Genomic DNA, 27500 nt, shown 5'->3' with positions numbered 1-27500 from the left:
TGTTTCGCCAACCTATATAGATCGTTCTCACCCTCCTTACTATCCAACTGAGCATACAAGTCATCATACGCCCTTTGTTTTGCCTTCGCTACCGCCATCTTTACCTTTCGCCGCATCTCCCTGAACTGCTTTCTGTTCTCTTCAGTCCTCTCAGTATCCCACTTCTTCTTCGCTAACCGCTTTCTCCGTATATACTCCTGCACTTCCTCATTCCACCACCAAGTCTCCTTATCAACTTTCCTTCCAGATGACAAACCGAGTACTCTTCTACCTGTCTCCCTGATAACACTAGCTGTTGTTGTCCAATCATCTGGCAGCTCACCCTGACCACCCAGACCCTTTCTCAACTCCTCCCTGAAAACCGTGCAACGCTCCTCCCTTTTCAGCTTCCACCACTTTGTCCTCTGCTCTGCCTTTGTCCTCGTCATCTACCTTGTCACCAGAGTCGTCGCACAAACCGCCATCCTATGCTGTCTGGCTACACGCCCACCTACAACTACTTTGCAGTCACCGATCTCTTTCAGGTTACCTCGTCTATACAAGATGTAGTCTACCTGCGTGCTCCTACCTCCGCTCTTATAAGTTACCCTATGTTCCTGTTTTTTCTGGAAAAAGGTATTCACTACACCCATTTCCATCCCTTTTGCAAAATCTACCACCATCTGTCCCTCTGCATTCCTATCCTGGATACCATATCTGCCCATCACTTCTTCATCCCCTCTATTGCCTTCACCAACATGTCCATTGAAGTCTGCACCAATTACCACTCTCTCATTTCTGGGAATATTCTGCATCACTTCATCCAACTCATTCCAGAACTTCTCCTTCTCTTCAGGTTCACATCCCACCTGTGGCGCATAGCCACTAACAACACTGAGCATCACACCTTCAATTTCCAATTTCAGACTCATAAGTCTATCTGACATTCTTTTCACCTCTAGGACGTTCCTTACAAACTCCTCCTTCAAGATGACTCCTACTCCATTTCTCTTCTTGTCAGCACCATAATAGTATAACTTAAAGCCTGCTCCTAAGCTTCTAGCCTTACTACCCTTCCACCTGGTCTCCTGGACACACAGTATATCCAGCTTCCTTCTCTGCATCGTGTCCATCAACTCTCTACCTTTTCCTGTCATAGTCCCAATATTCAAAGTCCCTACTCTCAGTCCCAGGCTCTTTCCTTTCCTCCTCTCTCTCTGCTTCCGAACACGCACTCCTCCTCTTCTTCTTCTTCTTGTTCTTCGACCCACAGTAGCCCGATTTCCATTAGTACCCTGTAGGTCATCAGTACCAATGGCGGTCGTTGTTAACCCGGTCCGCGACCCATCCGGTATGGTATAGTTATGGTTGACTCGCATGTTTGGTTTTGGCAAACGTTTTACGCCGGATGCCCCTCCTGACGCAACCCTCTGCATTTATCCGGGCTTGGGACCGGCACAGGGAGACACTGCTCCGTACCCCCCCCCCCCCCCCCCCCCAAAGGCAGGCTTGGAGAGACACGGGCCAGTGCCGCCCTGAGGCTGCATTACCCTCTCTTTCTTACATTTATTATAAAAATATGCTTATCTTCCTTTTAGCTCATCACACATGTCTTTATGATTTTCAGTCCATGCCTCAGCCGGCCTGAAGCTCCACTGATGCGCATGTGCGGATGCCTCTATCTAGCGGACATAAAATAAAGACAATCATTCAAATGTGAATGAGTCGGCGTGATGCTCCGGGATGTGTGGAGCTCAGGGAGCTCCACGAGTGAGGGAGTTAAGTTAGGGCGGGGGTGCAAGTAGGCTCTAGGATTCCCCGAGTCGGGGCGAGCGATGGGTTTAGAGGCGTATCGCATTGAAGATAATGGCCGCATATCCTTCTTGGACTTTTCTAAAGCCTTTGACTCGGTCGAACATCCATTTATCATAGCAACGCTCGAACATTTTGGATTTGGTTAAATATTCAGGAATGTGATCCGTGGGCTCTATGAGAATATTCATAGCTGTGTCACCCTGCCAAGCGGCACCACTCCGAGCTTCCATGTTGATGTGGGAATCCCCCAAGGTTGCCCCATCTCACCCTATTTATTTATAATTGCTACCGAAATGCTAGCCGTTTATGTTGAAAAGAGCAACGATATCCAAAAGTTAGACGTGCTGGGGACTGAAATTGTTATTAGCCTGCTGGCAGATGACACAACCTTAGTTTTGAAAAATGAACATCAAGTCCCAATAAGTGCCGAAAACAACCAAAACATTCTCCAAGGCTTCAGGATTGTCATTAAACTTAAAGAAATGCAAACTTCTTGCGCTGCATGACTCGCCACTAAAGGAAATCAGCGATGTTTCCATGAAATCAGAAATAAAATACTTGAGCATTTTCCTATCCAAGGACCAAACGTTAAATCAATCCAGGAACATTGAATCTAAACTGAATCAAAGTAAAGCTTAATTCTAATATATGGCTCCAGAGAGATTTATCAATATTAGGCCGGATATATTTGACTAAAATGGATGTGTTTATCCAGATGTATATACCCAGCGTATTCCAATGCTGCTCCAAATCAACTCGTAAAATCTGTTAACCAAATCAATTTCAACTTTATCTGGAGGAACAGACCACACCATCTAAGAAAAATCACATATGGTGAAAGAAACAAGTGAAGGAGGGCTGAAAGTGATAGAGTCGGACTGCTTGAATGGGACATTGAAGGTGAACTGGTTGAAATCCTGGATCAAACCTCATCGTTCTTTCTGGTATTGTACTCCAAACTACTTATTCAACAAAGTCGGCGGCCTGAGTCTTCTGCTTATCTCTGACTTGGATATCAACAAGATTCCTGTCAAATGTTCAGAGTTCCATAAACAAATATTATTATACTGGAAAATGATATACGTACACAATTTCTCACCACACAGTATAATAGTTTGGAACAATCGATATGTACTGCATGGCAACAAACCTCTGTTTTACAAGGAATGCTTTGAGAAAGGTATATGGTCGATAATTGACTTGATGGATGACACTGGCAGTCCTCTGGACAATGAGCAGTTCTGTACTACACACAGATTCAAGCCTCCCATATTAGAGTTGCTAAAGTTACGAAACGCACTGCCTCGACAATTTGTATTCCTGACCAAAAATATAATGACGCACCGAACCGTACAACCACAGTTACCCCGACTATCACTCCAGGGAATCTCAATTGTGGACAGAAAGCGCGGCAACTCCTTTATTAGGAAATGTTTCACAGGAAACTTATTCCCTGGACGTCAAAAAAAAAAAAAAGGATATTTTAAATAAATTTGATGAGGAATCGATTGCCACGCTGCGAACCATGTATCTGACTCTACCCATACCCCCAAGGCAAAAGAGACCCACTTCAAAATTATGACTGACATCTACCCATCTAAGGAATTATCGAGGGTACGCTTTAATTTTGAAGATAATATTTGTACATTTTGTGAAGACAACATTGAAACCACTGACCATATATTTTTTCTCCTTCTCATTCCATCGTCACCAGTTTCCTTCTCAAAAGATGATATAACATTCTGTTTACTTATAAGCAACATAACAGATGAACTCTGTGTCAATGTTCTTTTAGGCCTGGCCAAGTTCTTCATTCACAAGAACAGAATGCAAAAATGCTCCCCAAATTTTAATGTCTTCATAAACGATTTTGAAATATTAAAAAAAAAAAAAAAAAATCCTTAAAACTTATGGAAAAATCCAAAAACTAAAAAATATAGTTACCCATGTCCGAGGTTCCTTTTTTTTTTGGTAAAAAAAAAAAAACAAAAAAAAAAAACCAACTTGATTACATGTTACATTCCCCTTGCAATTTTTTTTTTTTTTTTTCGTTTTAATTTCTTATTTGTCTATCTATTGATTTAATTACTTCCTTTTAATTTCTTTTTTTGTCTCGCACTGTAAATTTCTCACAAACCTGTAACACTATTAACTTCTCATTACATACAGAACAAATGTCCTGATGTCCGTTGCTTCCTCATCCCTGGTTGTTTCATTGACATTCAGTTCTACCTTGCTATGTTTATTTGTACATCTGTATATTTGGGTGTACTATTTATGTTCAATTAAAAACAGTTTGATGTCTGAGATTCCTTGTGAACCGCCAACTTAATTACATGTTATATTCCCCTCACAATTTTTTTTTTTCGTTTTTAATTTTATTTTTCTATCTATTTATTTAATTATATCCTTTTAATTTTCTTTTTTTGTCTAGCATTAAAAATTTCTCGCAAACCGTTAACACTATTAACTTCTGATTACTTACAGCACGAATGCGCTTATGCCCCCCCACCCCCCGCTTTTTCCGTACGGTGGCAGACACTGAGATCGAAAGCAAATGGGTGTCATTGAAATGCAGTAACAGGGTGATAACAGCCGTGTTCGAAGTGTGTAGGGGCTTATAGGAGAGCAGAAGCACGTCACGCAATTCACCTGAGTTCGGAGGATCGGGAGTACCAGGGCCCATAGCGGAGAAGCGGAAGAGCGGAGTTATGTGTCTCTTCTCAAAGGCGGGGAAGCTGGGGGGCAGCAGGACCCCTTAGACCGGCTAATGTGAGCCTTCTCCGGACATAGATCACCCGGACTTATGACTGGAGCTCCCGGACCTCTGGGCACACACATATGTGAATGAGTGGATGAGCTAATGTTGGTTTGGTTGTGGATACGTTTCGGCCAATGCTATCAGCACAGCTATGATTATCCCCAGAACGTTGAGAACGAGCTCCCGGAACTCCAGACATGCGTATATAAAAGAGTGGAATTAAGGTGTGTGTGTGTGTGTGTGTGTGTGTTTGTGTGTGTGTGTGTGTGTGTGTATACGTGTGGGACAGAAGTAATGTTGGGGACAGAAATTGTTATTAGCCTGCTGGCGGATGACACAACCTTAGTTTTGAAAAATGAACATCAAGTCCCAATAAGTGCTGAAAAAAACCAAAACATTCTCCAAGGCTTCAGGATTGTCATTAAACTTAAAGAAATGCAAACTTCTTGCGCTGCATGACTCGCCACTAAAGGAAATCAGCGATGTTTCTATGAAATCAGAAATAAAATACTTGAGCGTTTTCCTATCCAAGGACCAAACGTTAAATCAATCCAGGAACATTGAATCTAAACTGAATCAAAGTAAAGCTTAATTCTAATATATGGCTCCAGAGAGATTTATCAATATTAGGCCGGATATATTTGACTAAAATGGATGTGTTTATCCAGATGTATATACCCAGCGTATTCCAATGCTGCTCCAAATCAACTCGTAAAATCTGTTAACCAAATCAATTTCAACTTTATCTGGAGGAACAGACCACACCATCTAAGAAAAATCACATATGGTGAAAGAAACAAGTGAAGGAGGGCTGAAAGTGATAGAGTCGGACTGCTTGAATGGGACATTGAAGGTGAACTGGTTGAAATCCTGGATCAAACCTCATCGTTCTTTCTGGTATTGTACTCCAAACTACTTATTCAACAAAGTCGGCGGCCTGAGTCTTCTGCTTATCTCTGACTTGGATATCAACAAGATTCCTGTCAAATGTTCAGAGTTCCATAAACAAATATTATTATACTGGAAAATGATATACGTACACAATTTCTCACCACACAGTATAATAGTTTGGAACAATCGATATGTACTGCATGGCAACAAACCTCTGTTTTACAAGGAATGCTTTGAGAAAGGTATATGGTCGATAATTGACTTGATGGATGACACTGGCAGTCCTCTGGACAATGAGCAGTTCTGTACTACACACAGATTCAAGCCTCCCATATTAGAGTTGCTAAAGTTACGAAACGCACTGCCTCGACAATTTGTATTCCTGACCAAAAATATAATGACGCACCGAACCGTACAACCACAGTTACCCCGACTATCACTCCAGGGAATCTCAATTGTGGACAGAAAGCGCGGCAACTCCTTTATTAGGAAATGTTTCACAGGAAACTTATTCCCTGGACGTCAAAAAAAAAAAAAAGGATATTTTAAATAAATTTGATGAGGAATCGATTGCCACGCTGCGAACCATGTATCTGACTCTACCCATACCCCCAAGGCAAAAGAGACCCACTTCAAAATTATGACTGACATCTACCCATCTAAGGAATTATCGAGGGTACGCTTTAATTTTGAAGATAATATTTGTACATTTTGTGAAGACAACATTGAAACCACTGACCATATATTTTTTCTCCTTCTCATTCCATCGTCACCAGTTTCCTTCTCAAAAGATGATATAACATTCTGTTTACTTATAAGCAACATAACAGATGAACTCTGTGTCAATGTTCTTTTAGGCCTGGCCAAGTTCTTCATTCACAAGAACAGAATGCAAAAATGCTCCCCAAATTTTAATGTCTTCATAAACGATTTTGAAATATAAAAAAAAAAAAAAAAAAATCCTTAAAACTTATGGAAAAATCCAAAAACTAAAAAATATAGTTACCCATGTCCGAGGTTCCTTTTTTTTTTGGTAAAAAAAAAAAAAAAAAAAAAAAAAAAACAACTTGATTACATGTTACATTCCCCTTGCAATTTTTTTTTGTTTTTTCGTTTTAATTTCTTATTTGTCTATCTATTGATTTAATTACTTCCTTTTAATTTCTTTTTTTGTCTCGCACTGTAAATTTCTCACAAACCTGTAACACTATTAACTTCTCATTACATACAGAACAAATGTCCTGATGTCCGTTGCTTCCTCATCCCTGGTTGTTTCATTGACATTCAGTTCTACCTTGCTATGTTTATTTGTACATTTGTATATTTGGGTGTACTATTTATGTTCAATTAAAAACAGTTTGATGTCTGAGATTCCTTGTGAACCGCCAACTTAATTACATGTTATATTCCCCTCACAATTTTTTTTTTTCGTTTTTAATTTTATTTTTCTATCTATTTATTTAATTATATCCTTTTAATTTTCTTTTTTTGTCTAGCATTAAAAATTTCTCGCAAACCGTTAACACTATTAACTTCTGATTACTTACAGCACGAATGCGCTTATGCCCCCCCACCCCCCGCTTTTTCCGTACGGTGGCAGACACTGAGATCGAAAGCAAATGGGTGTCATTGAAATGCAGTAACAGGGTGATAACAGCCGTGTTCGAAGTGTGTAGGGGCTTATAGGAGAGCAGAAGCACGTCACGCAATTCACCTGAGTTCGGAGGATCGGGAGTACCAGGGCCCATAGCGGAGAAGCGGAAGAGCGGAGTTATGTGTCTCTTCTCAAAGGCGGGGAAGCTGGGGGGCAGCAGGACCCCTTAGACCGGCTAATGTGAGCCTTCTCCGGACATAGATCACCCGGACTTATGACTGGAGCTCCCGGACCTCTGGGCACACACATATGTGAATGAGTGGATGAGCTAATGTTGGTTTGGTTGTGGATACGTTTCGGCCAATGCTATCAGCACAGCTATGATTATCCCCAGAACGTTGAGAACGAGCTCCCGGAACTCCAGACATGCGTATATAAAAGAGTGGAATTAAGGTGTGTGTGTGTGTGTGTGTGTGTGTTTGTGTGTGTGTGTGTGTGTGTGTATACGTGTGGGACAGAAGTAATGTTGGGGACAGAAATTGTTATTAGCCTGCTGGCGGATGACACAACCTTAGTTTTGAAAAATGAACATCAAGTCCCAATAAGTGCTGAAAAAAAACAAAACATTCTCCAAGGCTTCAGGATTGTCATTAAACTTAAAGAAATGCAAACTTCTTGCGCTGCATGACTCGCCACTAAAGGAAATCAGCGATGTTTCTATGAAATCAGAAATAAAATACTTGAGCATTTTCCTATCCAAGGACCAAACGTTAAATCAATCCAGGAACATTGAATCTAAACTGAATCAAAGTAAAGCTTAATTCTAATATATGGCTCCAGAGAGATTTATCAATATTAGGCCGGATATATTTGACTAAAATGGATGTGTTTATCCAGATGTATATACCCAGCGTATTCCAATGCTGCTCCAAATCAACTCGTAAAATCTGTTAACCAAATCAATTTCAACTTTATCTGGAGGAACAGACCACACCATCTAAGAAAAATCACATATGGTGAAAGAAACAAGTGAAGGAGGGCTGAAAGTGATAGAGTCGGACTGCTTGAATGGGACATTGAAGGTGAACTGGTTGAAATCCTGGATCAAACCTCATCGTTCTTTCTGGTATTGTACTCCAAACTACTTATTCAACAAAGTCGGCGGCCTGAGTCTTCTGCTTATCTCTGACTTGGATATCAACAAGATTCCTGTCAAATGTTCAGAGTTCCATAAACAAATATTATTATACTGGAAAATGATATACGTACACAATTTCTCACCACACAGTATAATAGTTTGGAACAATCGATATGTACTGCATGGCAACAAACCTCTGTTTTACAAGGAATGCTTTGAGAAAGGTATATGGTCAATAATTGACTTGATGGATGACACTGGCAGTCCTCTGGACAATGAGCAGTTCTGTACTACACACAGATTCAAGCCTCCCATATTAGAGTTGCTAAAGTTACGAAACGCACTGCCTCGACAATTTGTATTCCTGACCAAAAATATAATGACGCACCGAACCGTACAACCACAGTTACCCCGACTATCACTCCAGGGAATCTCAATTGTGGACAGAAAGCGCGGCAACTCCTTTATTAGGAAATGTTTCACAGGAAACTTATTCCCTGGACGTCAAAAAAAAAAAAAAGGATATTTTAAATAAATTTGATGGGGAATCGATTGCCACGCTGCGAACTATGTATCTGACTCTACCCATACCCCCAAGGCAAAAGAGACCCACTTCAAAATTATGACTGACATCTACCCATCTAAGGAATTATCGAGGGTACGCTTTAATTTTGAAGATAATATTTGTACATTTTGTGAAGACAACATTGAAACCACTGACCATATATTTTTTCTCCTTCTCATTCCATCGTCACCAGTTTCCTTCTCAAAAGATGATATAACATTCTGTTTACTTATAAGCAACATAACAGATGAACTCTGTGTCAATGTTCTTTTAGGCCTGGCCAAGTTCTTCATTCACAAGAACAGAATGCAAAAATGCTCCCCAAATTTTAATGTCTTCATAAACGATTTTGAAATATAAAAAAAAAAAAAAAAATCCTTAAAACTTATGGAAAAATCCGAAAACAAAAAAATATAGTTACCCATGTCCGAGGTTCCTTTTTTTTTTGGTAAAAAAAAAAACAAAAAAAAAAAAACAACTTGATTACATGTTACATTCCCCTTGCAATTTTTTTTTTTTTTTTTCGTTTTAATTTCTTATTTGTCTATCTATTGATTTAATTACTTCCTTTTAATTTCTTTTTTTGTCTCGCACTGTAAATTTCTCACAAACCTGTAACACTATTAACTTCTCATTACATACAGAACAAATGTCCTGATGTCCGTTGCTTCCTCATCCCTGGTTGTTTCATTGACATTCAGTTCTACCTTGCTATGTTTATTTGTACATTTGTATATTTGGGTGTACTATTTATGTTCAATTAAAAACAGTTTGATGTCTGAGATTCCTTGTGAACCGCCAACTTAATTACATGTTATATTCCCCTCACAATTTTTTTTTTTCGTTTTTAATTTTATTTTTCTATCTATTTATTTAATTATATCCTTTTAATTTTCTTTTTTTGTCTAGCATTAAAAATTTCTCGCAAACCGTTAACACTATTAACTTCTGATTACTTACAGCACGAATGCGCTTATGCCCCCCCACCCATCCCGCTTTTTCCGTACGGAGGCAGACACTGAGATCGAAAGCAAATGGGTGTCATTGAAATGCAGTAACAGGGTGATAACAGCCGTGTTCGAAGTGTGTAGGGGCTTATAGTAGAGCAGAAGCACGTCACGCAATTCACCTGAGTTCGGAGGATCGGGAGTACCAGGGCCCATAGCGGAGAAGCGGAAGAGCGGAGTTATGTGTCTCTTCTCAAAGGCGGGGAAGCTGGGGGGCAGCAGGACCCCTTAGACCGGCTAATGTGAGCCTACTCCGGACAGATATCACCCGGAGTTATGACTGGAGCTCCCGGACCTCTGGGCACACACATATATGAATGAGTGGATGAGCTAATGTTGGTTTGGTTGTGGATACGTTTCGGCCAATGCTATCAGCACAGCTATGATTATCCCCAGAACGTTGAGAACGAGCTCCCGGAACTCCAGACATGCGTATATAAAAGAGTGGAATTAAGGTGTGTGTGTGTGTTTGTGTGTGTGTGTGTGTGTGTGTATACGTGTGGGACAGAAGTAATGTTGGGGACAGAAATTGTTATTAGCCTGCTGGCAGATGACACAACCTTAGTTTTGAAAAATGAACATCAAGTCCCAATAAGTGCTGAAAAAAACCAAAACATTCTCCAAGGCTTCAGGATTGTCATTAAACTTAAAGAAATGCAAACTTCTTGCGCTGCATGACTCGCCACTAAAGGAAATCAGCGATGTTTCTATGAAATCAGAAATAAAATACTTGAGCATTTTCCTATCCAAGGACCAAACGTTAAATCAATCCAGGAACATTGAATCTAAACTGAATCAAAGTAAAGCTTAATTCTAATATATGGCTCCAGAGAGATTTATCAATATTAGGCCGGATATATTTGACTAAAATGGATGTGTTTATCCAGATGTATATACCCAGCGTATTCCAATGCTGCTCCAAATCAACTCGTAAAATCTGTTAACCAAATCAATTTCAACTTTATCTGGAGGAACAGACCACACCATCTAAGAAAAATCACATATGGTGAAAGAAACAAGTGAAGGAGGGCTGAAAGTGATAGAGTCGGACTGCTTGAATGGGACATTGAAGGTGAACTGGTTGAAATCCTGGATCAAACCTCATCGTTCTTTCTGGTATTGTACTCCAAACTACTTATTCAACAAAGTCGGCGGCCTGAGTCTTCTGCTTATCTCTGACTTGGATATCAACAAGATTCCTGTCAAATGTTCAGAGTTCCATAAACAAATATTATTATACTGGAAAATGATATACGTACACAATTTCTCACCACACAGTATAATAGTTTGGAACAATCGATATGTACTGCATGGCAACAAACCTCTGTTTTACAAGGAATGCTTTGAGAAAGGTATATGGTCGATAATTGACTTGATGGATGACACTGGCAGTCCTCTGGACAATGAGCAGTTCTGTACTACACACAGATTCAAGCCTCCCATATTAGAGTTGCTAAAGTTACGAAACGCACTGCCTCGACAATTTGTATTCCTGACCAAAAATATAATGACGCACCGAACCGTACAACCACAGTTACCCCGACTATCACTCCAGGGAATCTCAATTGTGGACAGAAAGCGCGGCAACTCCTTTATTAGGAAATGTTTCACAGGAAACTTATTCCCTGGACGTCAAAAAAAAAAAAAAGGATATTTTAAATAAATTTGATGAGGAATCGATTGCCACGCTGCGAACTATGTATCTGACTCTACCCATACCCCCAAGGCAAAAGAGACCCACTTCAAAATTATGACTGACATCTACCCATCTAAGGAATTATCGAGGGTACGCTTTAATTTTGAAGATAATATTTGTACATTTTGTGAAGACAACATTGAAACCACTGACCATATATTTTTTCTCCTTCTCATTCCATCGTCACCAGTTTCCTTCTCAAAAGATGATATAACATTCTGTTTACTTATAAGCAACATAACAGATGAACTCTGTGTCAATGTTCTTTTAGGCCTGGCCAAGTTCTTCATTCACAAGAACAGAATGCAAAAATGCTCCCCAAATTTTAATGTCTTCATAAACGATTTTGAAATATAAAAAAAAAAAAAAAAAAATCCTTAAAACTTATGGAAAAATCCGAAAACAAAAAAATATAGTTACCCATGTCCGAGGTTCCTTTTTTTTTTGGTAAAAAAAAAAAACAAAACAAAAAAAACAACTTGATTACATGTTACATTCCCCTTGCAATTTTTTTTTTTTTTTTTCGTTTTAATTTCTTATTTGTCTATCTATTGATTTAATTACTTCCTTTTAATTTCTTTTTTTGTCTCGCACTGTAAATTTCTCACAAACCTGTAACACTATTAACTTCTCATTACATACAGAACAAATGTCCTGATGTCCGTTGCTTCCTCATCCCTGGTTGTTTCATTGACATTCAGTTCTACCTTGCTATGTTTATTTGTACATTTGTATATTTGGGTGTACTATTTATGTTCAATTAAAAACAGTTTGATGTCTGAGATTCCTTGTGAACCGCCAACTTAATTACATGTTATATTCCCCTCACAATTTTTTTTTTTCGTTTTTAATTTTATTTTTCTATCTATTTATTTAATTATATCCTTCTAATTTTCTTTTTTTGTCTAGCATTAAAAATTTCTCGCAAACCGTTAACACTATTAACTTCTGATTACTTACACCACGAATGCGCTTATGCCCCCCCACCCATCCCGCTTTTTCCGTACGGAGGCAGACACTGAGATCGAAAGCAAATGGGTGTCATTGAAATGCAGTAACAGGGTGATAACAGCCGTGTTCGAAGTGTGTAGGGGCTTATAGGAGAGCAGAAGCACGTCACGCAATTCACCTGAGTTCGGAGGATCGGGAGTACCAGGGCCCATAGCGGAGAAGCGGAAGAGCGGAGTTATGTGTCTCTTCTCAAAGGCGGGGAAACTGGGGGGCAGCAGGACCCCTTAGACCGGCTAATGTGAGTCTTCTCCGGACATAGATCACCCGGACTTATGACTGGAGCTCCCGGACCTCTGGGCACACACATATGTGAATGAGTGGATGAGCTAATGTTGGTTTGGTTGTGGATACGTTTCGGCCAATGCTATCAGCACAGCTATGATTATCCCCAGAACGTTGAGAACGAGCTCCCGGAACTCCAGACATGCGTATATAAAAGAGTGGAATTAAGGTGTGTGTGTGTGTGTGTGTGTGTGTGTGTGTGTGTGTGTGTGTGTGTGTGTATACGTGTGGGACAGAAGTAATGTTGGGGACAGAAATTGTTATTAGCCTGCTGGCAGATGACACAACCTTAGTTTTGAAAAATGAACATCAAGTCCCAATAAGTGCTGAAAAAAACCAAAACATTCTCCAAGGCTTCAGGATTGTCATTAAACTTAAAGAAATGCAAACTTCTTGCGCTGCATGACTCGCCACTAAAGGAAATCAGCGATGTTTCTATGAAATCAGAAATAAAATACTTGAGCATTTTCCTATCCAAGGACCAAACGTTAAATCAATCCAGGAACATTGAATCTAAACTGAATCAAAGTAAAGCTTAATTCTAATATATGGCTCCAGAGAGATTTATCAATATTAGGCCGGATATATTTGACTAAAATGGATGTGTTTATCCAGATGTATATACCCAGCGTATTCCAATGCTGCTCCAAATCAACTCGTAAAATCTGTTAACCAAATCAATTTCAACTTTATCTGGAGGAACAGACCACACCATCTAAGAAAAATCACATATGGTGAAAGAAACAAGTGAAGGAGGGCTGAAAGTGATAGAGTCGGACTGCTTGAATGGGACATTGAAGGTGAACTGGTTGAAATCCTGGATCAAACCTCATCGTTCTTTCTGGTATTGTACTCCAAACTACTTATTCAACAAAGTCGGCGGCCTGAGTCTTCTGCTTATCTCTGACTTGGATATCAACAAGATTCCTGTCAAATGTTCAGAGTTCCATAAACAAATATTATTATACTGGAAAATGATATACGTACACAATTTCTCACCACACAGTATAATAGTTTGGAACAATCGATATGTACTGCATGGCAACAAACCTCTGTTTTACAAGGAATGCTTTGAGAAAGGTATATGGTCGATAATTGACTTGATGGATGACACTGGCAGTCCTCTGGACAATGAGCAGTTCTGTACTACACACAGATTCAAGCCTCCCATATTAGAGTTGCTAAAGTTACGAAACGCACTGCCTCGACAATTTGTATTCCTGACCAAAAATATAATGACGCACCGAACCGTACAACCACAGTTACCCCGACTATCACTCCAGGGAATCTCAATTGTGGACAGAAAGCGCGGCAACTCCTTTATTAGGAAATGTTTCACAGGAAACTTATTCCCTGGACGTCAAAAAAAAAAAAAAGGATATTTTAAATAAATTTGATGAGGAATCGATTGCCACGCTGCGAACTATGTATCTGACTCTACCCATACCCCCAAGGCAAAAGAGACCCACTTCAAAATTATGACTGACATCTACCCATCTAAGGAATTATCGAGGGTACGCTTTAATTTTGAAGATAATATTTGTACATTTTGTGAAGACAACATTGAAACCACTGACCATATATTTTTTCTCCTTCTCATTCCATCGTCACCAGTTTCCTTCTCAAAAGATGATATAACATTCTGTTTACTTATAAGCAACATAACAGATGAACTCTGTGTCAATGTTCTTTTAGGCCTGGCCAAGTTCTTCATTCACAAGAACAGAATGCAAAAATGCTCCCCAAATTTTAATGTCTTCATAAACGATTTTGAAATATAAAAAAAAAAAAAAAAATCCTTAAAACTTATGGAAAAATCCGAAAACAAAAAAATATAGTTACCCATGTCCGAGGTTCCTTTTTTTTTTGGTAAAAAAAAAAACAAAAAAAAAAAAACAACTTGATTACATGTTACATTCCCCTTGCAATTTTTTTTTTTTTTTTTCGTTTTAATTTCTTATTTGTCTATCTATTGATTTAATTACTTCCTTTTAATTTCTTTTTTTGTCTCGCACTGTAAATTTCTCACAAACCTGTAACACTATTAACTTCTCATTACATACAGAACAAATGTCCTGATGTCCGTTGCTTCCTCATCCCTGGTTGTTTCATTGACATTCAGTTCTACCTTGCTATGTTTATTTGTACATTTGTATATTTGGGTGTACTATTTATGTTCAATTAAAAACAGTTTGATGTCTGAGATTCCTTGTGAACCGCCAACTTAATTACATGTTATATTCCCCTCACAATTTTTTTTTTTCGTTTTTAATTTTATTTTTCTATCTATTTATTTAATTATATCCTTTTAATTTTCTTTTTTTGTCTAGCATTAAAAATTTCTCGCAAACCGTTAACACTATTAACTTCTGATTACTTACAGCACGAATGCGCTTATGCCCCCCCACCCATCCCGCTTTTTCCGTACGGAGGCAGACACTGAGATCGAAAGCAAATGGGTGTCATTGAAATGCAGTAACAGGGTGATAACAGCCGTGTTCGAAGTGTGTAGGGGCTTATAGTAGAGCAGAAGCACGTCACGCAATTCACCTGAGTTCGGAGGATCGGGAGTACCAGGGCCCATAGCGGAGAAGCGGAAGAGCGGAGTTATGTGTCTCTTCTCAAAGGCGGGGAAGCTGGGGGGCAGCAGGACCCCTTAGACCGGCTAATGTGAGCCTACTCCGGACAGATATCACCCGGAGTTATGACTGGAGCTCCCGGACCTCTGGGCACACACATATATGAATGAGTGGATGAGCTAATGTTGGTTTGGTTGTGGATACGTTTCGGCCAATGCTATCAGCACAGCTATGATTATCCCCAGAACGTTGAGAACGAGCTCCCGGAACTCCAGACATGCGTATATAAAAGAGTGGAATTAAGGTGTGTGTGTGTGTGTGTGTGTGTGTGTGTGTGTGTGTATACGTGTGGGACAGAAGTAATGTTGGGGACAGAAATTGTTATTAGCCTGCTGGCAGATGACACAACCTTAGTTTTGAAAAATGAACATCAAGTCCCAATAAGTGCTGAAAAAAACCAAAACATTCTCCAAGGCTTCAGGATTGTCATTAAACTTAAAGAAATGCAAACTTCTTGCGCTGCATGACTCGCCACTAAAGGAAATCAGCGATGTTTCTATGAAATCAGAAATAAAATACTTGAGCATTTTCCTATCCAAGGACCAAACGTTAAATCAATCCAGGAACATTGAATCTAAACTGAATCAAAGTAAAGCTTAATTCTAATATATGGCTCCAGAGAGATTTATCAATATTAGGCCGGATATATTTGACTAAAATGGATGTGTTTATCCAGATGTATATACCCAGCGTATTCCAATGCTGCTCCAAATCAACTCGTAAAATCTGTTAACCAAATCAATTTCAACTTTATCTGGAGGAACAGACCACACCATCTAAGAAAAATCACATATGGTGAAAGAAACAAGTGAAGGAGGGCTGAAAGTGATAGAGTCGGACTGCTTGAATGGGACATTGAAGGTGAACTGGTTGAAATCCTGGATCAAACCTCATCGTTCTTTCTGGTATTGTACTCCAAACTACTTATTCAACAAAGTCGGCGGCCTGAGTCTTCTGCTTATCTCTGACTTGGATATCAACAAGATTCCTGTCAAATGTTCAGAGTTCCATAAACAAATATTATTATACTGGAAAATGATATACGTACACAATTTCTCACCACACAGTATAATAGTTTGGAACAATCGATATGTACTGCATGGCAACAAACCTCTGTTTTACAAGGAATGCTTTGAGAAAGGTATATGGTCGATAATTGACTTGATGGATGACACTGGCAGTCCTCTGGACAATGAGCAGTTCTGTACTACACACAGATTCAAGCCTCCCATATTAGAGTTGCTAAAGTTACGAAACGCACTGCCTCGACAATTTGTATTCCTGACCAAAAATATAATGACGCACCGAACCGTACAACCACAGTTACCCCGACTATCACTCCAGGGAATCTCAATTGTGGACAGAAAGCGCGGCAACTCCTTTATTAGGAAATGTTTCACAGGAAACTTATTCCCTGGACGTCAAAAAAAAAAAAAAGGATATTTTAAATAAATTTGATGAGGAATCGATTGCCACGCTGCGAACTATGTATCTGACTCTACCCATACCCCCAAGGCAAAAGAGACCCACTTCAAAATTATGACTGACATCTACCCATCTAAGGAATTATCGAGGGTACGCTTTAATTTTGAAGATAATATTTGTACATTTTGTGAAGACAACATTGAAACCACTGACCATATATTTTTTCTCCTTCTCATTCCATCGTCACCAGTTTCCTTCTCAAAAGATGATATAACATTCTGTTTACTTATAAGCAACATAACAGATGAACTCTGTGTCAATGTTCTTTTAGGCCTGGCCAAGTTCTTCATTCACAAGAACAGAATGCAAAAATGCTCCCCAAATTTTAATGTCTTCATAAACGATTTTGAAATATAAAAAAAAAAAAAAAAAAATCCTTAAAACTTATGGAAAAATCCGAAAACAAAAAAATATAGTTACCCATGTCCGAGGTTCCTTTTTTTTTTGGTAAAAAAAAAAAACAAAACAAAAAAAACAACTTGATTACATGTTACATTCCCCTTGCAATTTTTTTTTTTTTTTTTCGTTTTAATTTCTTATTTGTCTATCTATTGATTTAATTACTTCCTTTTAATTTCTTTTTTTGTCTCGCACTGTAAATTTCTCACAAACCTGTAACACTATTAACTTCTCATTACATACAGAACAAATGTCCTGATGTCCGTTGCTTCCTCATCCCTGGTTGTTTCATTGACATTCAGTTCTACCTTGCTATGTTTATTTGTACATTTGTATATTTGGGTGTACTATTTATGTTCAATTAAAAACAGTTTGATGTCTGAGATTCCTTGTGAACCGCCAACTTAATTACATGTTATATTCCCCTCACAATTTTTTTTTTTCGTTTTTAATTTTATTTTTCTATCTATTTATTTAATTATATCCTTCTAATTTTCTTTTTTTGTCTAGCATTAAAAATTTCTCGCAAACCGTTAACACTATTAACTTCTGATTACTTACACCACGAATGCGCTTATGCCCCCCCACCCATCCCGCTTTTTCCGTACGGAGGCAGACACTGAGATCGAAAGCAAATGGGTGTCATTGAAATGCAGTAACAGGGTGATAACAGCCGTGTTCGAAGTGTGTAGGGGCTTATAGGAGAGCAGAAGCACGTCACGCAATTCACCTGAGTTCGGAGGATCGGGAGTACCAGGGCCCATAGCGGAGAAGCGGAAGAGCGGAGTTATGTGTCTCTTCTCAAAGGCGGGGAAACTGGGGGGCAGCAGGACCCCTTAGACCGGCTAATGTGAGTCTTCTCCGGACATAGATCACCCGGACTTATGACTGGAGCTCCCGGACCTCTGGGCACACACATATGTGAATGAGTGGATGAGCTAATGTTGGTTTGGTTGTGGATACGTTTCAGCCAATGCTATCAGCACAGCTATGATTATCCCCAGAACGTTGAGAACGAGCTCCCGGAACTCCAGACATGCGTATATAAAAGAGTGGAATTAAGGTGTGTGTGTGTGTGTGTGTGTGTGTGTGTGTGTGTGTGTGTGTGTGTGTGTATACGTGTGGGACAGAAGTAATGTTGGGGACAGAAATTGTTATTAGCCTGCTGGCAGATGACACAACCTTAGTTTTGAAAAATGAACATCAAGTCCCAATAAGTGCTGAAAAAAACCAAAACATTCTCCAAGGCTTCAGGATTGTCATTAAACTTAAAGAAATGCAAACTTCTTGCGCTGCATGACTCGCCACTAAAGGAAATCAGCGATGTTTCTATGAAATCAGAAATAAAATACTTGAGCATTTTCCTATCCAAGGACCAAACGTTAAATCAATCCAGGAACATTGAATCTAAACTGAATCAAAGTAAAGCTTAATTCTAATATATGGCTCCAGAGAGATTTATCAATATTAGGCCGGATATATTTGACTAAAATGGATGTGTTTATCCAGATGTATATACCCAGCGTATTCCAATGCTGCTCCAAATCAACTCGTAAAATCTGTTAACCAAATCAATTTCAACTTTATCTGGAGGAACAGACCACACCATCTAAGAAAAATCACATATGGTGAAAGAAACAAGTGAAGGAGGGCTGAAAGTGATAGAGTCGGACTGCTTGAATGGGACATTGAAGGTGAACTGGTTGAAATCCTGGATCAAACCTCATCGTTCTTTCTGGTATTGTACTCCAAACTACTTATTCAACAAAGTCGGCGGCCTGAGTCTTCTGCTTATCTCTGACTTGGATATCAACAAGATTCCTGTCAAATGTTCAGAGTTCCATAAACAAATATTATTATACTGGAAAATGATATACGTACACAATTTCTCACCACACAGTATAATAGTTTGGAACAATCGATATGTACTGCATGGCAACAAACCTCTGTTTTACAAGGAATGCTTTGAGAAAGGTATATGGTCGATAATTGACTTGATGGATGACACTGGCAGTCCTCTGGACAATGAGCAGTTCTGTACTACACACAGATTCAAGCCTCCCATATTAGAGTTGCTAAAGTTACGAAACGCACTGCCTCGACAATTTGTATTCCTGACCAAAAATATAATGACGCACCGAACCGTACAACCACAGTTACCCCGACTATCACTCCAGGGAATCTCAATTGTGGACAGAAAGCGCGGCAACTCCTTTATTAGGAAATGTTTCACAGGAAACTTATTCCCTGGACGTCAAAAAAAAAAAAAAGGATATTTTAAATAAATTTGATGAGGAATCGATTGCCACGCTGCGAACTATGTATCTGACTCTACCCATACCCCCAAGGCAAAAGAGACCCACTTCAAAATTATGACTGACATCTACCCATCTAAGGAATTATCGAGGGTACGCTTTAATTTTGAAGATAATATTTGTACATTTTGTGAAGACAACATTGAAACCACTGACCATATATTTTTTCTCCTTCTCATTCCATCGTCACCAGTTTCCTTCTCAAAAGATGATATAACATTCTGTTTACTTATAAGCAACATAACAGATGAACTCTGTGTCAATGTTCTTTTAGGCCTGGCCAAGTTCTTCATTCACAAGAACAGAATGCAAAAATGCTCCCCAAATTTTAATGTCTTCATAAACGATTTTGAAATATAAAAAAAAAAAAAAAAAATCCTTAAAACTTATGGAAAAATCCGAAAACAAAAAAATATAGTTACCCATGTCCGAGGTTCCTTTTTTTTTTGGTAAAAAAAAAAAACAAAACAAAAAAAACAACTTGATTACATGTTACATTCCCCTTGCAATTTTTTTTTTTTTTTTTCGTTTTAATTTCTTATTTGTCTATCTATTGATTTAATTACTTCCTTTTAATTTCTTTTTTTGTCTCGCACTGTAAATTTCTCACAAACCTGTAACACTATTAACTTCTCATTACATACAGAACAAATGTCCTGATGTCCGTTGCTTCCTCATCCCTGGTTGTTTCATTGACATTCAGTTCTACCTTGCTATGTTTATTTGTACATTTGTATATTTGGGTGTACTATTTATGTTCAATTAAAAACAGTTTGATGTCTGAGATTCCTTGTGAACCGCCAACTTAATTACATGTTATATTCCCCTCACAATTTTTTTTTTTCGTTTTTAATTTTATTTTTCTATCTATTTATTTAATTATATCCTTCTAATTTTCTTTTTTTGTCTAGCATTAAAAATTTCTCGCAAACCGTTAACACTATTAACTTCTGATTACTTACACCACGAATGCGCTTATGCCCCCCCACCCATCCCGCTTTTTCCGTACGGAGGCAGACACTGAGATCGAAAGCAAATGGGTGTCATTGAAATGCAGTAACAGGGTGATAACAGCCGTGTTCGAAGTGTGTAGGGGCTTATAGGAGAGCAGAAGCACGTCACGCAATTCACCTGAGTTCGGAGGATCGGGAGTACCAGGGCCCATAGCGGAGAAGCGGAAGAGCGGAGTTATGTGTCTCTTCTCAAAGGCGGGGAAACTGGGGGGCAGCAGGACCCCTTAGACCGGCTAATGTGAGTCTTCTCCGGACATAGATCACCCGGACTTATGACTGGAGCTCCCGGACCTCTGGGCACACACATATGTGAATGAGTGGATGAGCTAATGTTGGTTTGGTTGTGGATACGTTTCGGCCAATGCTATCAGCACAGCTATGATTATCCCCAGAACGTTGAGAACGAGCTCCCGGAACTCCAGACATGCGTATATAAAAGAGTGGAATTAAGGTGTGTGTGTGTGTGTGTGTGTGTGTGTGTGTGTGTGTGTGTGTGTGTGTGTATACGTGTGGGACAGAAGTAATGTTGGGGACAGAAATTGTTATTAGCCTGCTGGCAGATGACACAACCTTAGTTTTGAAAAATGAACATCAAGTCCCAATAAGTGCTGAAAAAAACCAAAACATTCTCCAAGGCTTCAGGATTGTCATTAAACTTAAAGAAATGCAAACTTCTTGCGCTGCATGACTCGCCACTAAAGGAAATCAGCGATGTTTCTATGAAATCAGAAATAAAATACTTGAGCATTTTCCTATCCAAGGACCAAACGTTAAATCAATCCAGGAACATTGAATCTAAACTGAATCAAAGTAAAGCTTAATTCTAATATATGGCTCCAGAGAGATTTATCAATATTAGGCCGGATATATTTGACTAAAATGGATGTGTTTATCCAGATGTATATACCCAGCGTATTCCAATGCTGCTCCAAATCAACTCGTAAAATCTGTTAACCAAATCAATTTCAACTTTATCTGGAGGAACAGACCACACCATCTAAGAAAAATCACATATGGTGAAAGAAACAAGTGAAGGAGGGCTGAAAGTGATAGAGTTGGACTGCTTGAATGGGACATTGAAGGTGAACTGGTTGAAATCCTGGATCAAACCTCATCGTTCTTTCTGGTATTGTACTCCAAACTACTTATTCAACAAAGTCGGCGGCCTGAGTCTTCTGCTTATCTCTGACTTGGATATCAACAAGATTCCTGTCAAATGTTCAGAGTTCCATAAACAAATATTATTATACTGGAAAATGATATACGTACACAATTTCTCACCACACAGTATAATAGTTTGGAACAATCGATATGTACTGCATGGCAACAAACCTCTGTTTTACAAGGAATGCTTTGAGAAAGGTATATGGTCAATAATTGACTTGATGGATGACACTGGCAGTCCTCTGGACAATGAGCAGTTCTGTACTACACACAGATTCAAGCCTCCCATATTAGAGTTGCTAAAGTTACGAAACGCACTGCCTCGACAATTTGTATTCCTGACCAAAAATATAATGACGCACCGAACCGTACAACCACAGTTACCCCGACTATCACTCCAGGGAATCTCAATTGTGGACAGAAAGCGCAGCAACTCCTTTATTAGGAAATGTTTCACAGGAAACTTATTCCCTGGACGTCAAAAAAAAAAAAAAGGATATTTTAAATAAATTTGATGAGGAATCGATTGCCACGCTGCGAACTATGTATCTGACTCTACCCATACCCCCAAGGCAAAAGAGACCCACTTCAAAATTATGACTGACATCTACCCATCTAAGGAATTATCGAGGGTACGCTTTAATTTTGAAGATAATATTTGTACATTTTGTGAAGACAACATTGAAACCACTGACCATATATTTTTTCTCCTTCTCATTCCATCGTCACCAGTTTCCTTCTCAAAAGATGATATAACATTCTGTTTACTTATAAGCAACATAACAGATGAACTCTGTGTCAATGTTCTTTTAGGCCTGGCCAAGTTCTTCATTCACAAGAACAGAATGCAAAAATGCTCCCCAAATTTTAATGTCTTCATAAACGATTTTGAAATATAAAAAAAAAAAAAAAAATCCTTAAAACTTATGGAAAAATCCGAAAACAAAAAAATATAGTTACCCATGTCCGAGGTTCCTTTTTTTTTTGGTAAAAAAAAAAAAAACAAACAAAAAAAACAACTTGATTACATGTTACATTCCCCTTGCAATTTTTTTTTTTTTTTTTCGTTTTAATTTCTTATTTGTCTATCTATTGATTTAATTACTTCCTTTTAATTTCTTTTTTTGTCTCGCACTGTAAATTTCTCACAAACCTGTAACACTATTAACTTCTCATTACATACAGAACAAATGTCCTGATGTCCGTTGCTTCCTCATCCCTGGTTGTTTCATTGACATTCAGTTCTACCTTGCTATGTTTATTTGTACATTTGTATATTTGGGTGTACTATTTATGTTCAATTAAAAACAGTTTGATGTCTGAGATTCCTTGTGAACCGCCAACTTAATTACATGTTATATTCCCCTCACAATTTTTTTTTTTCGTTTTTAATTTTATTTTTCTATCTATTTATTTAATTATATCCTTCTAATTTTCTTTTTTTGTCTAGCATTAAAAATTTCTCGCAAACCGTTAACACTATTAACTTCTGATTACTTACACCACGAATGCGCTTATGCCCCCCCACCCATCCCGCTTTTTCCGTACGGAGGCAGACACTGAGATCGAAAGCAAATGGGTGTCATTGAAATGCAGTAACAGGGTGATAACAGCCGTGTTCGAAGTGTGTAGGGGCTTATAGGAGAGCAGAAGCACGTCACGCAATTCACCTGAGTTCGGAGGATCGGGAGTACCAGGGCCCATAGCGGAGAAGCGGAAGAGCGGAGTTATGTGTCTCTTCTCAAAGGCGGGGAAGCTGGGGGGCAGCAGGACCCCTTAGACCGGCTAAGGTGAGCCTACTCCGGACAGAGATCACCCGGAGTTATGACTGGAGCTCCCGGACCTCTGGGCACACACATATGTGAATGACTGGATGAGCTAATGTTGGTTTGGTTGTGGATACGTTTCGGCCAATGCTATCAGCACAGCGATGATGAGTTCAGGTGTGTCTGTGTGTGTTTGTGTGTTTGTGTGTGTGTGTGTGTGTGTGTGTGTGTGTGCGTGTGTTTGTGTGTGTGTGAGAGTTTGTTTTTGTGGGTTGGGGGGGGTTCCCGCGGACACGGAGTACCAGGGCCTGGAGCGGATGAGGTGAGGAGCGGAGGAGAGCAGAAGCCCGGACCGTGATTCGCTTGTGTCCAGCGGTTCGGGAGTTCCAGGGCCCGAAACGGAGGAGCGGAGGAGCGGAGGAGCGGAGGAGCGGAGGAGCGGAGGAGCGGAGGAGCGGAGGACAGCAAAACCCCTTTCTGCAATTCGCCTGAGTCCGGCGGATCGGTAGTACCTGGTTCCGCAGCGGATGAGCGGAGGAGTGGAGGAGATGTTTCTCTTCTCAGAGGCGGCGAGGGGGGGGGGGCAGGACCCCTTACCCTTATCCCCCCCGGACGTTTGAGTGGAGCTCCCGGACCTCCGGGCACGCACATGCGAATGACTGGATCACAGGGAGTGCCAGGGCCTGGAGCGGATGAGCAGAGGAGAGGCGGAGGGCAGAAGCCCGGCCCTGTTCAAGAGTTCCAGGGTCCAAAGCGGGGGAGCGAAGAAGCGGAGGAGGGGAGGAGAGCAGAAGAGCAAAAAACTGGCCCGGAATTCACCGAAGTCCCGCGGATCGGGAGTTCCAGGGCCCGGAGCGGAAGAGCGGAGGAGCGGAGGAGAGGAGGAGCGGAGCAAAGCTAAGCCCGTCTTAACAACAAGGAAATTACAGATGAGGCTATAATTTCTAATGAAAACTTTAAATTCTATAGCCACGTATACACTTCGACATTGTCAAAAAGCGATTGTGACTCCTTTCCATTAAATATTCCTCAATATATCCCAAAAATAAACAACAAACAATATATGATTGTTTATATATGTTTATATATAAACAACAAAAATTATACAGTTTGATGTCTGAGATTCCTTGTGAATCGCCAACTTAATTACATGTCGTATTCCCCTTGCATTTTTTTTTTTTGGTTTTAATTTCATTTGTCTATCTATTTATCTAATTATTTCCTTTTAATTTCGTTTTTTGTCTAGCACTGTAAATTTCTCACAAACCTGTAACACTATTAACTTCTCATTACATACAGAACAAATGTCCTCATGTCCGTTGCTTCCTCATGCCTGGTTGTTTCATTGACATTCAGTTCTACCTTGCTATGTTTATTTGTACATTTGTATATTTGGGTGTACTATTTATGTTCAATTAAAAACAGTTTGATGTCTGAGATTCCTTGTGAACCGCCAACTTAATTACATGTTATATTCCCCTCACAATTTTTTTTTTTCGTTTTTAATTTTATTTTTCTATCTATTTATTTAATTATATCCTTTTAATTTTCTTTTTTTGTCTAGCATTAAAAATTTCTCGCAAACCGTTAACACTATTAACTTCTGATTACTTACAGCACGAATGCGCTTATGCCCCCCCACCCCCCACCCCCCGCTTTTTGCGTACGGTGGCAGACACTGAGATCGAAAGCAAATGGGTGTCATTGAAATGCAGTAACAGGGTGATAACAGCCGTGTTCGAAGTGTGTAGGGGCTTATAGGAGAGCAGAAGCACGTCACGCAATTCACCTGAGTTCGGAGGATCGGGAGTACCAGGGCCCATAGCGGAGAAGCGGAAGAGCGGAGTTATGTGTCTCTTCTCAAAGGCCGGGAAGCTGGGGGGCAGCAGGACCCCTTAGACCGGCTAATGTGAGCCTTCTCCGGACATAGATCACCCGGACTTATGACTGGAGCTCCCGGACCTCCGGGCACACACATATGTGAATGAGTGGATGAGCTAATGTTGGTTTGGTTGTGGAAACGTTTCGGCCAATGCTATTAGCACAGCTATGATGAGTTCAGGTGTGTCTGTGTGTGTTTGTGTGTTTGTGTGTGTGTATGCGTGTGTATGTGTGTGTGTGTGTGTGTGTGTGTGTGTGCGTGTGTTTGTGTGTGTGTGAGAGTTTGTTTTTGTGGGTTGGGGGGGGTTCCCGCGGACACGGAGTACCAGGGCCTGGAGCGGATGAGGTGAGGAGCGGAGGAGAGCAGAAGCCCGGACCGTGATTCGCTTGTGTCCAGCGGTTCGGGAGTTCCAGGGCCCGAAACGGAGGAGCGGAGGAGCGGAGGACGGCAAAACCCCTTTCTGCAATTCGCCTGAGTCCGGCGGATCGGTAATACCTGGTTCCGCAGCGGAGGAGCGGAGGAGTGGAGGAGATGTTTCTCTTCTCAGAGGCGGCGAGGGGGGGGGACAGGACCCCTTACCCTTACCCCCCCCGGACGTTTGAGTGGAGCTCCCGGACCTCCGGGCACGCACATGCGAATGACTGGATCACAGGGAGTGCCAGGGCCTGGAGCGGATGAGCAGAGGAGAGGCGGAGGGCAGAAGCCCGGCCCTGTTCAAGAGTTCCAGGGTCCAAAGCGGGGGAGCGAAGAAGCGGAGGAGGGGAGGAGAGCAGAAGAGCAAAAAACTGGCCCGGAATTCACCGAAGTCCCGCGGATCGGGAGTTCCAGGGCCCGGAGCGGAAGAGCGGAGGAGAGGAGGAGCGGAGCAAAGCGGAAGCCCGTCTTAACAACAAGGAAATTACAGATGAGGCTATCATTTCCAATGAAAACTTTAAATTCTATAGCCACGTATACACTTCGACATTGTCAAAAAGCGATTGTGACTCCTTTCCATTAAATATTCCTCAATATATCCCAAAAATAAACAACAAACAATATATGTTTGTTTATATATGTTTATATATAAACAACAAAAAATATACAGTTTGATGTCTGAGATTCCTTGTGAATCGCCAACTTAATTACATGTCGTATTCCCCTTGCATTTTTTTTTTTCGGTTTTAATTTCATTGGTCTATCTATTTATTTAATTATTTCCTTTTAATTACTTTTTTTGTCTAGCACTGTAAATTTCTCACAAACCGTTAACACTATTAACTTCTGATTACATACAGAACGAATGTCCTTATGCCCTTTTCTTCTTCATGCCTGGTTGTTTCATTGACATTCAGTTCTACCTTGCCATGTTTATTTGTACATTTGCGTGTACTATTTATGTTCAATTAAAAAAAAAAAAAAAAAAAGAATGAGAGGCTGAGAAAATCTCCATGTCTCTCTCTCCCCCCTTAATGCCCCCCCGCTTTTTCCGTACGTTGGCAGACAATGAGATCAAAAGCAAATGGGTGTCATCGTAATGCAGTAACAGGGTGATAAAGGCCATGTTAGAAGTGTGTATGGGCTTATTTTACAGGCTTTCCCCTGGTACTCCATGGATTACCAGGGGCGTTTCTGCCGTGAAGCTGAAAGGAGCTGTTTCGGTGTTCCTGTTTATAAATCCACTCAGCAATGAGGTGAAAAGCACATCGGTATCGATATAATTCTGTAACAGGGCGATAACATCCATGTATTCCGCTCTGGGCCCTGGTACTCCTCGGGGGGGTGAACGCCGGGCCGAACTAGTCCTGGTACTCCATGCAGTACCAGAGGCCCGCCGCAGTGAGAGTAAATGGAGCAATTTGGGTGTTCAATTGTAAAAAGCGGCCTAAAATCCGTGTGGAAAGCAAACGAGTGTTGTTTTAAGACAGTGTGAGGGTGACAGCAATCTCTCCAAGAAGCTTTCTTGGGTTATTTCTGAGGTTTCTCAATGCACTCCTAATGGGAGAGAAGGTAAAGCCCATAAAGCCCACGGGCTTTTCCTTTGTCCGCGCTGCAAGGGACTTTACTCGTTTTTTCGAGGGGACATCCCGCGGGATAGTGTTGGAGTGGCCGTCTAGGAGGA

Source organism: Fistularia commersonii, unplaced genomic scaffold, assembly GCF_037954325.1.
Source record: "Fistularia commersonii isolate RoL2024-O1a breed Wild unplaced genomic scaffold, RoL_Fcom_v1.0 HiC_scaffold_37, whole genome shotgun sequence".
In the NCBI taxonomy this organism is placed as follows: domain Eukaryota; kingdom Metazoa; phylum Chordata; class Actinopteri; order Syngnathiformes; family Fistulariidae; genus Fistularia; species Fistularia commersonii.
The sequence above is the reverse complement of the archived record's forward strand: the minus strand, read 5'-3'. Positions refer to the sequence as shown.